Source organism: Oryctolagus cuniculus, chromosome 12 (assembly GCF_051225735.1).
Source record: "Oryctolagus cuniculus isolate XC-2025 breed Fujian yellow rabbit chromosome 12, ASM5122573v1, whole genome shotgun sequence".
Lineage (NCBI taxonomy): Eukaryota > Metazoa > Chordata > Mammalia > Lagomorpha > Leporidae > Oryctolagus > Oryctolagus cuniculus.
The window spans coordinates 35,029,378-35,043,081 of NC_142878.1; the positions used below are offsets into that span (position 1 = coordinate 35,029,378).

The 13,704-nt window shown below is 41.5% G+C and overlaps 1 long non-coding RNA gene across 7 annotated transcripts in view; it reads left to right on the top strand.

Moving 5' to 3' along the window:
• Positions 1-2,174: 2,174 nt before the first annotated feature.
• LOC103351201 (uncharacterized) overlaps positions 2,175-13,704 on the top strand; it is a 306,632-nt gene continuing 295,102 nt past the window's right edge. For 3 of the 7 annotated variants that reach the window (XR_016217365.1, XR_016217363.1, XR_016217364.1), the window contains exon 1: positions 2,175-2,967. This is a non-coding gene — a long non-coding RNA (uncharacterized LOC103351201). The remainder of the gene's footprint in view (positions 2,968-13,704) is intronic. The other 4 variants (XR_016217366.1, XR_016217362.1, XR_016217361.1 and 1 more) reach the window with 3 other exon arrangements.

Consider the following 13,704-nt stretch of genomic DNA (forward strand, 5'->3'; position numbering starts at 1 on the left):
TGCATGATTTGGACCTATTGACCTGACAGAATACTCAATCTAATCCTCTTTATAATGTAAATTGAGTTGTCTTTAACTGTCTTGTCTCAAAATAAAGTTCTCTTTATACTGTCTTATCTGATGGAAAAAATGATTATTTATGAAGTTCAGTTTTATGAAGATCAGAGATACCATATTTAATAAGTATATTGCCTTTACACATGGTTAAAGTTAGAATAAAACAATTTTAAATTAGTACTTTCTAATCTAACTGGATTTCAGCCAAACATATTGCAATTATTAAAAACAGCAGTGTTTCTGAAAATGTTAGTTTTTGCAGTCAGTGAAACTAATTTTTAGCCTCTTAAGTAACATAACAGGTGTTAGGCTAGTATTAAAAACTTTCTTCTGTGAGCAAGCATTTGGAGCAGTGGTTAAGATACCACTTAGGGGGCTCACATGCCGCAGCAGAGCACCTGGGTTTGAGGCTCAGTTCTAAATTACAGCTTCATGCTAATGCACACCCTGAGGGGCAGCCAGGGATGGTTCTGATAGTTGGATCCCTGCCATACATTCATACATTCAGGAGACAGAAATGTGAATTGAGTTCGTAGCTTCTGGCTTTGACCTGTATCAAACTTGGCAGTTATGGGCATTAGGGAATGGACAAACAGACAGGAGATTTATTTTACTCTTTCTTTGCCTTTCAAATAAACAAAGTGTGTGTGTGTGTGTGTGTGTGTGTCTGTGTGTGTGTGTAAGAGAGAGAGAGAAAGAGAGAGACGGAAACAGGGAGAGGGAGAGAGAGAGAGAGAGAGAGAGAGAGAGAGAACTCTTCCATCTGCCATCTGCTGGTTCACCCCACAAATGGCTGCAACAGCCTAGTCTGGGCCAGGCTGAAGCCAGGAACCAGGAGACCACACTGGTCTCCCACATGAGTAGCAGAAGCTGAAGCACTCTGATATGGAATGACATTTCACAAGTGGTGGCTTTGCCATTGTGCCACTACGCCAGCCCCAACAAAATACACTTTAAAAGAAGATCTTTCTTCTGAAAATTAAATTCATTTAATGCTAAATTAATTAATTGCAATAGAAAATAAAACATCAGGTAGCCAGTGCCATGGCTCACTTGTTTAATCCCCTATGGGCGCCTGGTTCTATCCTGGTTGCTCCTCTTCCAGTCCAGCTCTCTGCTGTGGCCCGGGAGAGCAGTGGAGGATGGTCCAAGTTCTTGGGCCCCTGCACCCACATGGGAAACCAGAAGGAAGCACTTGGCTCCTTTCTTTGGATCAGCGCAGTGCTGGCCATAGCAGCCATTAGGGGAGTGAACCAACGGAAGGAAGACCTTTATGTTTCTCTCACTGTCTGTAACTCTACCTGTCAAATAAATTAAGAAAAAAAAAGAAAGAAAACATCAGGTGTCCGTAACACTAATGAGTTCCCCAGGTGGGAAATTAAATTAATTCAAGCCCATGATGGAGTGGAGGGACTTAGATTATCTAAGGAATAAAACACCCATGAAAACAAAGACATGTATAGAACAAATATTTAATTTACCTACTATTTTGAGAAGTAGGAAATCTATACCAGAGGAATTGCTTTACATCTCTGATTAAGCAGCTCTACATAAACACTTTGGAAGTGCCATTTTGAAAATATGAAGCATCAAAATGTTTGAAGAAGGTAGAAGTGAAAAATGGTCTTGAAGTTTTCCTACTCAAGAAAGCATACAAATTGCATACTCAAGCAAAGAAACATGTTCAACCTGCATTTCTGACCTAACAAGTGTAAATCTATAGAACAATATGAAAAGATCATAGTGAAATGAAAAGTTTTTGAGCGGGCTGAACTATAGGGTCTGTGTCTTCCAAGTGAATGAGGGAATGAGTGACTGATGCATTGATGTAACAACAACCACTTTTCTGTGTTCATGGATATTACTCCAGCGCTTCCCAGTGAATTTCTAGTGAGTTCATTCATTTCCTAAGCATACTTGTGAATTCAAACAATATGATGCCCAGTAACGTGTGCACCACTGCTGTTCAAGTGACTATAGAGGCTACTATGATTCTTGATGGTGAGTCTTATGTGTGAAAGGATTAAGGAATACATAGAAAGCTGGAAAAGCATTACCTGGGGAATATCTTCGTGAGTAGATTAGGTAGAAAGCCCCGCCCTCAGTGCAAGTGGGAGTCATCAATTGGCTGGCGAGAACAGGGGCAGAAACTAAAGTGGTGCTTCTCTGGCAGCTGAGCAGGCGCAACAGGCTCGGCTTCTGCCTTGGAGGTCGGAACTGCAGAGTCGCCAGCTTCGGGGCTCCGCGACTTACACCAGGCTCCCTTGCTAGCACCCTGGCTGTCTATCATGAACTGAGAATTACACCCTCAGTTTGCCTACTTCTGGGGTCGTTTTTTTTCTTGGACTGGCCTACAGTACCGGCATCTCAGTATCTCCAGCCTGCAGATGACCTGCTGTAGGACTTCTCAGCAGTCCAAATCGCATGAGTTAAGACCCCTAGGAAATCCCCTTTCATATGTACACGTATATTATCGTATTGATTAAGTCCTTCTGTAGAACGCTGACCAATGCACTTTGATAAACCCCAATGCCAGAATAGGAAATAACTAAAGGAAATGCTTGAACTTTCTAGGGGAGTGGAAAGAGTAGCTCTAAGGGATTAGTCGCAAATAGTAGCTATTTTTCATACAAGGATAGTTTGGCTTGCAATTTCAATCTGGCAATAATGGGAACAAGATATTGTCTTTCATTTCCTCTGTCATATATCAGAGGCTGTTTTCAGCTCTGTGTCAGAAAGGTGATGCACTAAATAGTTTAGAGTAGCAAAGGTCAGGCAGAGTACAGGGCTTCTGAGCTTACCAGAACTAAGGGAGAAGGGGGTTGAAGTGAAAACTACTTGAAGAGTGGTGAGGCCCTCCAAGGGACTGCTCATGAGCCAACTGTGCCTGTGCCCACCACCAAGGATCAGGTGAGTACACCTGAATTTCAGGGAGAAATCAATCGATGTCACACCTGTGAGTCACTCTAGTTTGAGAAAGCTTCCAGCAGCACTGTATATAATTGATTGATTGGGGGTAATTGTTTTTGATGAAGAAAGGCAAAAGAACTATTGCAAAACTCTCAGGTCCTTTTTAAAGATATGGTATGGTATGAAAAACAAAACAAAATGAAACAGAAACCTCATGCCAAATGTCTGTGAAGCCCTAGGCTTCTGTTTTCCTTAATAGCTTCTAAATGGTGTTAATCACAGACAGAGGATTTCTCTCCACAGGAGTTGTAGACTATTAAGGGTGTGCACACGGTCCTTTATTCTTCAGGTGACAGCCTCAGGAAGGACACTCAAACTCTTAGCAACAAGTTCAATATGGAAAAAATAATTCCAAGCCCCAGGAATCATTGACACATGTTTATTATATCCCAGTTATTAATGAAATGAAGTAGAAAGTGTTTTCAAGGAAAAGTGCTTAAACTACTTTAGAAAGCATAGAATATGCTAACATCATTAGAAGAAGCAACTTTGAAAAGGGAAAAATTTTCAAAAATGGTAATTTCAGTTAAGATATGACAAGCTCCTCTCTAGCTTTTGAATAATAGAAATTTACTGTTATGTAAATTCTTCAGCAATGGAAAAGGCATAAAAGCTTCCCAATAATATTATAAAATAAATCCTTTTGAAAGTGTAATTATAAATAAGAGTAGAAATTTCACTGCTGATTGTTGTAAAAATCTTGAACAAATTTATACCAGTATATTAAAATACCTACATTGGAGCAGGTGTTTTGTCTAGAAGAAAAGACACCCATATCACATAGCAAAATGCCTGGGTGCAACTTCTGGCCCTGCTCTCAGTACTAGATTCCTACTGATGCGGCCCTAGGAGACAGCAATAGTGACTTAAGCAGTTGGGTCCCTGACACTCAAGTAGGAGATCTGGATTGAGTTTCCAGTTCCCAGCTTTGTCTTCAGTCTGGCCCAGCCCTGCTGATGAGGGCATTTTGGAATTGAACTTGCGGAAGGGAGATCTCTGTACCTCATCCTCTGCCTCTCAGATAAATAAGTACATAAAATTTTTAAATACAATTGCAGCAAATGCATATATTGATATTCAAGGATTATTTAGATGTAAGAGAAAAGAAACTGTTACCTTTACTTAAATGTTCTCAGTAGAGATGAGTCATTAGTGGTTTTAAAGCTTAAATATTAATACAAATTAGTTAATGAATATTACTGAAAAGCAAATTCCTTAGATCAATTAAAATTAGTAGAGTTTATATGAACAAAACAAAAATGATTCACAAATCGGGCAGTTCCCAGAATTTGAGCAAGCACTGAGAGCTCCACCTAAAATGATAAGAAAACAGAAGTGAGGCATAGAAAACAATTTAATTGACTACAGCCAGGTTAATCATCCAACAGTTGATTACAGCTTAATTTAGATCAATAGAATACAGCCAAGTAAACAGTAGTACATAGCTTAATCAGTTACTTGGCTATGGATCCTTTTGCAACCAGCCAAAGCTCAGATACTGTTATTAAACTCTGCTCAGTCCTAATCTATGGCTCCTCCAAAATCTAACAGTATGAATGTTATGGCTAAATCAATTTTTTTTTGAGAGGCAGAGTTAGACAGTGAGAGAGAGACAGAGAGAAAGGTCTTCCTTCCGTTAGTTCACCCCCCAAATGGCCGCTATGGCCGGAACTACACCAATCCGAAGCCAGGAGCCAGGTGCCTCCTCCTGGTCTCCTGTGCGGGTGCAGGGCCCAAAAACCTGGGCCATCCTCCGCTGCACTCCCAGGCCACAGCAGGGAGCTGGACTGGAAGAAGCGCAACCGGGACAGAATCTGACACCGTAACCGGGACTAGAACCCAGGGTGCCAACGCTGCAGGCAGAGGATTAGCCTACTGAGACATGGCGCCGACCAATTGTCTTTGAATAGTATAGAGAAAGCCTATGCATATTGTAAATCAAAAAATAAGTATTACAAGTAAATGATCATGCAACATTTGCATTGCAAAAATTCTTTTTTTTAACTTTTATTTAATGAATATAGATTTCCAAAATACAGCTTATGGATTACATTGGCTTCCCCGCTTCCCCAATACTTCCCTCCCACCCGCAACCCTCCCCTTTCCTGCTCCCTCTCCCCTTCCATTCACATCAAGATTCATTTTCGATTCTCTTTATATACAGAAGATCAGTTTAGCATACATTAAGTAAAGATTTCAAGAGTTTGCACCCACACAGAAACATAAAGTGAAAAATACTGTTTGAGTACTCGTTATAGCATTAAATCTCAATGTACAGCACATTAAGGACAGAGATCCTACATGAGGAGTAAGTGCACAGTGACTCCTGTTGTTGACTTTACAAATTGACACTCCTGTTTATGGCATCAGTAATCTCCCTATGCTCCAGTCATGAGTTTCTAAGGCTATGGAAGCCTTTTGAGTTCACCGACTCTTATCTTATTTAGACAAGGTCATAGTCAAAGTGGAAGTTCTCTCCTCCCTTCAGAGAAAGCTACCTCCTTCTTTGAAGACTTGTTCTTTCCACTGGGATCTCACTCACAGAGATCTTACAGAGATCTTTCATTTAGGTGTTGTTGTTTGTGTGTGTGTGTGTGTGTGTTTTTTGTTTGTTTTTGTTTTGTTTTGTTTTTGTTTTTGTTTTTGTTTTTTTTTGCCAGAGTGTCTTGGCTTTCCATGCCTGAAATACTCTCATGGGCTTTTCAGCTGGATCCGAATGCCTTTAGGTCTGATTCTGAGGCCAGAGTGCTGTTTAGGACATCTGACATTCTATGTGTCTGCTGTGTACCTTGCTTCCCAAGTTGGATCGCTCTCCCCTTTATTTATTCTATCGGTTAGTATTAGCAGGCACTAGACTTGTTTATGTGATCCCTTTGACTCTTAGACCTATCAGTGTGATCAATTGTGAACTGAAATTGATCACTTGGACTAGTGAGATGGCATTGGTGCATGCCACCTTGATGGGATTGAATTGGAATCCCCTGGTATATTTCTAACTCTACCACTGGGGCAAGTCAGCTTGAGCATGTCCCAAATTGCACATCTCTTCCCACTCTTATTCCCACTCTTATATTTAACAGGGATCACATGCCAGTTAAATTTCAACACTTAAAAATAACTGTGTATTAATTACAGAATTAAACTGGTAATATTAAGTAGAACAGACCAAAAAAATACTAAGAGGGTTAACGTATTAGGTTGTTCATTAACAGTCAGGGCCATGCTGATCAAGTCACTGTTTCTTATAGTGTCCATTTCACTTCAACAGGTTTCCTTTTTGGTGTTCAGTCAGTTGTCACCGATCAGGCAGAACATATGATATTTGTCCCTTTGGGACTGGCTTATTTCACTTAGCATGATATGTTCCAGATTCCTCCATTTTGTTGCAAATAACTGGATTTCATTGTTTTTTTTTTTTTACTGCGGTATACTAAAGAGTGCATTTCCCATAATTTCTTTATCCAGTCTACCGTTGATGGGCATTTAGGTTGGTTCCAGGTCTTGGCTATTGTGAATTGAGCTGCAATAAATATTAGGGTTTATTGCAGACCGCTTTTTTGTTTGCCAATTTAAATCCCTTTGGTAAATTCCAAGGAGTGGGATGGCTGGGTTGAACGGTAGGGTTATCTTCAGGTTTCTGAGGAATCTCCAGACAGACTTCCATAGTGGCTTAACCAGTTTGCATTCCCACCAACAGTGGGTTAGTGTCCCTTTTCCCCACATCCTCGCCAGCATCTGTTGTTGGTAGATTTCTGCATGTGAGCCATAATAACCGGGGTGAGGTGAAACCTCATTGTGGTTTTGATTTGCATTTCCCTGATTGCTAGTGATCTTGAACATTTTTTCATGTGTCTGTTGGCCATTTGGATTTCCTCTTTTGAAAAATGTCTGTTGAGGTCCTTGGCCCATCTCTTAAGTGGGTTGTTTGTTTTGATCTTGTGGAGTTTCTTGATCTCTTTGTAGATTCTGGTGATCAACCCTTTATCAGTTGCATAGTTTGCAAATATTTTTTCCCATTCTGTTGGTTGTCTCTTCACTCTCCTGACTGTTTCTTTTGCAGTACGGAAACTTCTCAATTTGATGCAATCCCAAATGTTAATTTTGGCTTTGAGTTCCTGTGCCTCCCGGGTCTTTTCCAGAAACTCTTTGCCTGTGCCAATATCCTGAAGGGTTTCTCCAATGATCTCTAATAACTTGATGGTGTTAGGTCGTAGATTTAGGTCTTTATTCCATGTTGATTGGATTTTTGTGTAAGGTGTAAAGTAGGGGTCTTGCTTCATGCTTCTGCACATGGAAATCCAGTTTTCCCAGCACCATTTATTAAATAGATTGTCCTTGCTCCAGGAATTGGTTTTAGATCCTTGATCAAATATGAGTTGGCTGTAGATGTTTGGGTTGATTTCTGGTGCTTCTCTTCTGTTCCATTGATCTATCTATCTGTTTTTATACCAGTACCATGCTGTTTTGAATACAACTGCCCTGTAGTATGTCCTGAAATCTGGTATTGTGATGCCTCCGGCTTTGTTTTTTTTTTGTACAAGATTGCTTTAGCTATCTGAGGTCTCCTGCATCTCCATATGAATTTCAGCATCATTTTTTCCAGATCTGAGAAGAATGTCTTCGGTATCTTGATTGGTATTGCATTGAATCTATAAATTGCTTTTGGGAGAATGGACATTTTGATGATTGATTCTTCCAATCCATGAGCATGGAAGATTTTTTCCATTTTTTGGTATCCTCTTCTATTTCTTTCTTTAAGATTTTGTAATTCTCATCATAGAGATCTTTAATGCCCTTGGTTAAGTTTATTCCAAGGTATTTGATTGTTTTTGTAGCTATTGTGAATGGGATTGATCTTAGCAGTTCTTTCTCAGCCGTGGCATTGCTTGTGTATACAAAGGCATTGCAAAAATTCTTAAAACTATTCTCAATTTGACAATTGATTACTTTGGAAATTTGCTTTTCTTGTTCATCCTTTGCAAAAATTTCCCCTGTATATATATAATAAGTCTGTGTAATACAATGGCTAAATAAGTTTAAGGTATGCATAGTACTGTTCCATGTATGTATGTTTGTCCATGTATGTATGTCCATGTATGTATATGTACATATATATAAAATCTAAAACATATAGATTCACCCCAGCTGTTTGTTAACCTGTGTCATGGCCACTGATAACCACTAGCAACATGCCTATAGTTGAACAAAGATGAGTTGCTACGTAGGTGTCTCTGTCAAAGATTTGAGGCAGGGGGAGCTCGTTACAAGATTTGGGCTTGGGTTAAATGATTTAAACTGGTTAGCTTTTCGTGCATTCTGTAATATTTGAAAGTGGGAGTACTCCTATGTGTGTAATTTGGTAATTTTTATAGAGAAGGCAAAGGATGGGAGATCAGCCGTCACTTGGGTTAGGAGAAGAAATTGATGCACAGAGACTGATCTAGACAGAAAAATCTTCCATCCACTGGCTCACACCACAAATGCCTGCAACAAAGGGTCTAGGCCAGACCAGAGCTAGGAGTTGGCAACTCAATCTGGGGCTCCTACACTGTGGCAAGGATCCAAGTCCTTGAGCTGTCACCTGCTGCCTCCCCAGGGAGAGCATTAGGGGGATGCTAGGATTGGAAATGAAGCTGGTACTGGAACTCGGGAAGTCCAACATGGTATGTGAGCATGTGGTGGCCTAGCTGCTGTGGGTTTGGAATTTTTGAGTGTTCCTTGACTACTTGATTGTGACAACAAGTTGAAGGAGCTCTGTGTTAGTATATTTGGGAAAAGGAAAACAAAACAAAACCAAACCCTGGTTTTTCTCTTCTGCATTCATCTACAATACTTTTGCTTCTCTTTGGAGGATAAATTTGAAACATCAGTTAAAGTTGAAAATGCACACAGCATACAATTTAGCAATTCTACTTTGAAATATGGACCACAGAAAGCATATTACATGTGCACAAAGTAATCTATGTAGCAATGTTTATTTCACCACTGTTTGCAATAGAAGAGGTTATAAATATGATACAGTCCACAGCTGAGGGATGGGTAAATTGTGGGATACTTACAAAATGCTATACAACCCCATGGTTAAAATAAACTATCACTGTGGATAGCTCCCCCAAACTATGATGATGAGTGAATATAGCAACTTGAAACTGATTACCTATAATTTGAGTAGATCTTATAAGCACAATGTATACTACATCTTGTACAGTGTATTGTACAGTAAAAATTTTAAAACAAGCACAGGAGTGATTTGTACAACTTCAACAGATGCATTCTCCCTGTGAGAAGTAGAATTCTGGTAGCTTTAGAAATATGTGTAATATTTTATTTCTCTAAGGAATAACTGAAGCAAATATTACAAAGTATAATTTAAAAAGTAGTCTAGAGATGGCCTGTTGGAACTCTGGGATTACCATCTTCCCTTAGTCTATTGCTGACCCTGCCAAACTGGACTAATTTCCTTTTAAGCTTCATCTGCTGGTTCTGCACTGACCACAGAACTGGGCACTTAATGATGCCTTTTGAGGGCAGAATTTCAGAAGAGACAGAAGGCAAAACAAAAATTAGAAGCTGCTAGCTATGACTACTTCTGGGCTCAATTTCAAGGATAAAATGCTAGAATCTTCATGTAAGATCTGTCAATAGGTGACCCTTAATCTTCCTATACGTCTCCAATTCAAGTCCCTTCTCTAAGAGTCCCAAGGACCTCTTTTAGGAGAACTACTCTTCTACTCACAGCAAAAAGCTCACCCTGGGAATCGTTCATTGCCCTCTCCCCCACCATATCTCTAAACATACAGTATTGGCATTGTCTACGTGTGTTGGCAAGGGAGGGCTGAAGTGAGGTTGGTGTTTCTGATTAGGGGGAAACTTTGGCATGACTATCCACAGTAGGCATTTTGTTTGGGTTTGTTTACTTCACTATTGTCCTGTGAGTACATATTCATCCATCCATTCATTGAATTTCCATTCCTTTATGGAAAACTGCCGGGCAACACATATAGTTGTTCTCTCTCTCACTGTCTTTCACTGTCTCTCTCTCTCTCTCTCTCTCACACACTCTCACTCTCACTCTCTCTCACCCTCTCTCTCTCTCTCTCACTCTCTCTCACTCTCTCTCACACTCTCTCACCCTCTCTCTCTCTCTCTCTCTCACTCTCTCTCACTCTCTCTCACTCTCTCTCACACTCTCTCACACTCTCTCACACTCTCTCTCTCTCTCTCTCTCTCACACACACACACACACACACACAAATCCAACTTGAAGCAATCCTAATTCATGGTGCTATTGTAGTCAAAATTAATGTCAAAGAAAACATTTCTGCAGGGATAATAAAATATTAAATATTATCCTTAACAAGATAAAGATAAAAATTACCAGCTAAGTTTCTTTGCAAAGTAGTATAATTTTATTCTTTTCTCTCTCCAAGCAGTGAAACATGACAGGGGTGGGGTGGGGGGGCTATGCTAGAAATCATGCCCAATTCTGTATCACTTGTTCACAATTACTCATTTACCACATAAAGATGACAGTTTTAAACTAATTAAAAAATTTCAACCAGAAAATATTTTTTTAGATTTATTTATTTGAAAGGTAGAGTTATAGACAGGGAGGGGGTTGAGTTCTTTCATCTGCTGGTTCACTCCGCACATGGCCACAAAATGGCCAGAGCTGGGCTGATCCAAAGCCAGGAGCTTCCACTGGGTCTCTCACATGGGTGCAGGGGCCCAAGAACTTGGTCCATTTTCCACTGCTTTCCCAGGCCATAGCAGAGAGATGGATGGGAAGTGGAGCACCAGACTTGAACTGGTACCCATATGTGATGTTGAAGCTGTAGGTGGAGACTCGGTCTAGTATGCCACAGTGCTGGCCCCCAGAAAATATTTTTAGGTGGATATTTCTTCCAATCCTTATATAATATTTCTAACGGTATAGTAATAGTAAAAAAGTTTCTTTGGGGGCTGGCACTGCAGCACAGAGGGTTAAAGACCCGCCTGAAGTGCCAGCATCCCACATGGGTACTGGTTTGAGTCCAGCTGCTCCATTTCTAGTCTAGCTCCCTGCTAATGTACCTGGGAGAGCATCCGAGGATGGCCCAACTCATTGGGGTCCTGCACCCATGTAGGAGACCCAGAGGAAGCTGTTGGCTCCTGGCTTTGGATCACCTCAGCTGTGGCCATTGTGGCCATTTGGGGAGTGAAGCAGCGATGGAAGACCTCTCTGTCTCTACCTCTATGTAACTTTCTTTCAAATAAATAAATCTTTAAAACTGTTTCTTATTGTCCAGCAATCACCTTTGGATTTTAGAAAAGAGGTACTTTTTGAAAAATATGAGAAAATGTCTTAACAATGAATGTGGAAGAATTATAAAGTGTATTCATTTTCTTTATGATGTCCTATATTTCTTTTAAAAGATTTATTTATTTGGAAGTCAGAGTTACAGAAGGAGGGGCAGAGACAGAATTTTCCATTCACTCCCCAGATGGCAACAACAGCTGGAATTGGGCAAGCTGGAGCCAGGAGCTGCTTCTTTGTCTCACATGGGTGGCGGAGGCTGAATCACTGGAGCTACCTTCCAGTGCTTTTCCCAGGCCACTAGCAGGGAGCTGATTGGAAGTGAGGCACCCATAAAAGATGCTGGCATTGCAAATGGCAGCTTTATCTGCTATGCCACAATGCTGGACCCAATGTCCTATATTTTGTAAAGGTCTTAAAAGGATTTTTTTGCTTATTTTATTTACAAGAGAGAAAGAGAAAGAAATCTTTCTTCCACTGGTTTACTTCCCAAATGGCCATAATAAGTAGATCCGGCCACAGAAGCCAGGAATTCCACCTGGGTCTATCACATGAATAGCAGGGGCCTAACACTTGGGCCATTATCTTCTTCCTTTCTAGCAGGACTCGGAGTGGGGGTGGGGGGAACAGCCAGAACTTGAACTGGCACTCCGATGTGGGATACTGGCATTGCAAGTGGTGACTTAACCCTCTGTGCCACAACACTGAACACTAAGATGTTATTTTTTTTTTTTTTTTTTGACAGGCAGAGTGGACAGTGAGAGAGAGACAGAGAGAAAGGTCTTCCTTTGCCGTTGGTTCACCCTCCAATGGCCGCCGCTGCAGCCGGCGCACCGCGCTGATCCTGGCAGGAGCCAGGAGCCAGGTGCTTTTCCTGGTCTCCCATGGGGTGCAGGGCCCAAGCACCTGGGCCATCCTCCACTGCACTCCCTGGCCATAGCAGAGAGCTGGCCTGGAAGAGGGGCAACCGGGACAGAATCCGGCGCCCCAACCGGGACTAGAACCCGGTGTGCCGGCGCCGCAAGGTGGAGGATTAGCCTATTGAGCCACGGCGCCGGCTTAAGATGTTATTTTTAATACAATAAGCATATATCTTATATCACCAGTAAAAGTAATTATTAGAAAAGCTGTAGGAGGGACCTGAGCCGTGGCTCATTGGTGAATTCTCCGCCTGTGGTGCCAGCATCCCATATGGGCGCCGGTTCTAGTCTCGGTTGCTCCTCTTCCAGTCCAGCTCTTTGCTGTGGCCTGGGAAGGCAATGGAGGATGGCCCAGGTCCTTGGGCACCTGCACCCACATGGGGGACCAGGAGGAAGCACCTAGCTCCTGGCTTTGGATCAGTGCAGCACCAGCCGTAGCGGCCATTTGGGGGGTGAACCAATGGAAGGAAGACCTTTCTCTCTGTCTCTTTCTCTCTCACTGTCTATAACTCTACCTGCCAAATAAATACAAAAAAAAAAAAAAAAAAAAAAAAAAAAAAAGAGAGAGCTAAGAAAAAAAAAAAGCTGTAGGGGTTCTAATCAAAGACATCCACATATCTACTTATCCAAAATTCATTTTTAAAATCTGTATATTGGTCATCATGCCAGTAAAATACAGTTGTGAACAGTCGCATGGTTCTTTGCCTAAAGAAACACAATTTGAGATTGTCAAAAAAAAAAAAAGAAAGAAAGAAAAAGGACATGTGCATAGAATGAGAAGAACGTTGTCAGTTTCTTTTTTTTTTTTTTTTTTTTTTTCTTGGACGGGCAGAGTGGACAGTGAGAGAGAGAGAAAGGTCTTCCTTTTTCCATTGGTTCACCCTGCAATGGCGGCTGCAGCCAGCTCACCACGCTGATCCGAAGCCAGGAGCCAGATGCCTCTCCTGGTCTCCCACGCGGGTGCAGGGCCCAAGGACTTGGGCTATCCTCCACTGCACTCCTGGGCCACAGCTGGACTGGAAGAGGAGCAACCAGGACAGAATCCGGCACCCTGAGTGGGACTAGAACCTGGGGTTGCTGGCGCTGCAGGCAGAGGATTAGCCAAGTGAGCCGAAGCACCGGCCAGAATGTTAATTTCTAAGCTCGGGTTATGACTGACCTGGAGGAAGAGTAGCGGTGGAAAGTTTGCCACAGGATTAATGACACATGGTGCCACTCTGGCCACCTTCAGATGCTGCAGATGCATTAGCAGGAAGTTCAATCAGAAGTGGAGTCCCAGAACTCAAACTGGTATCTGATATGTGATGTGTGTGTCATTGTTGGTAGTGGCTTAATCCACTGCACTACAATGCTGGCACCTATCCAGCAACAACAAAAAATACTATTTAATTTGAAAGGCAAAGTGACAAACATACACGCACACACAAATTTCTTTCACACTATCTTTAAGCTCATTGGGTT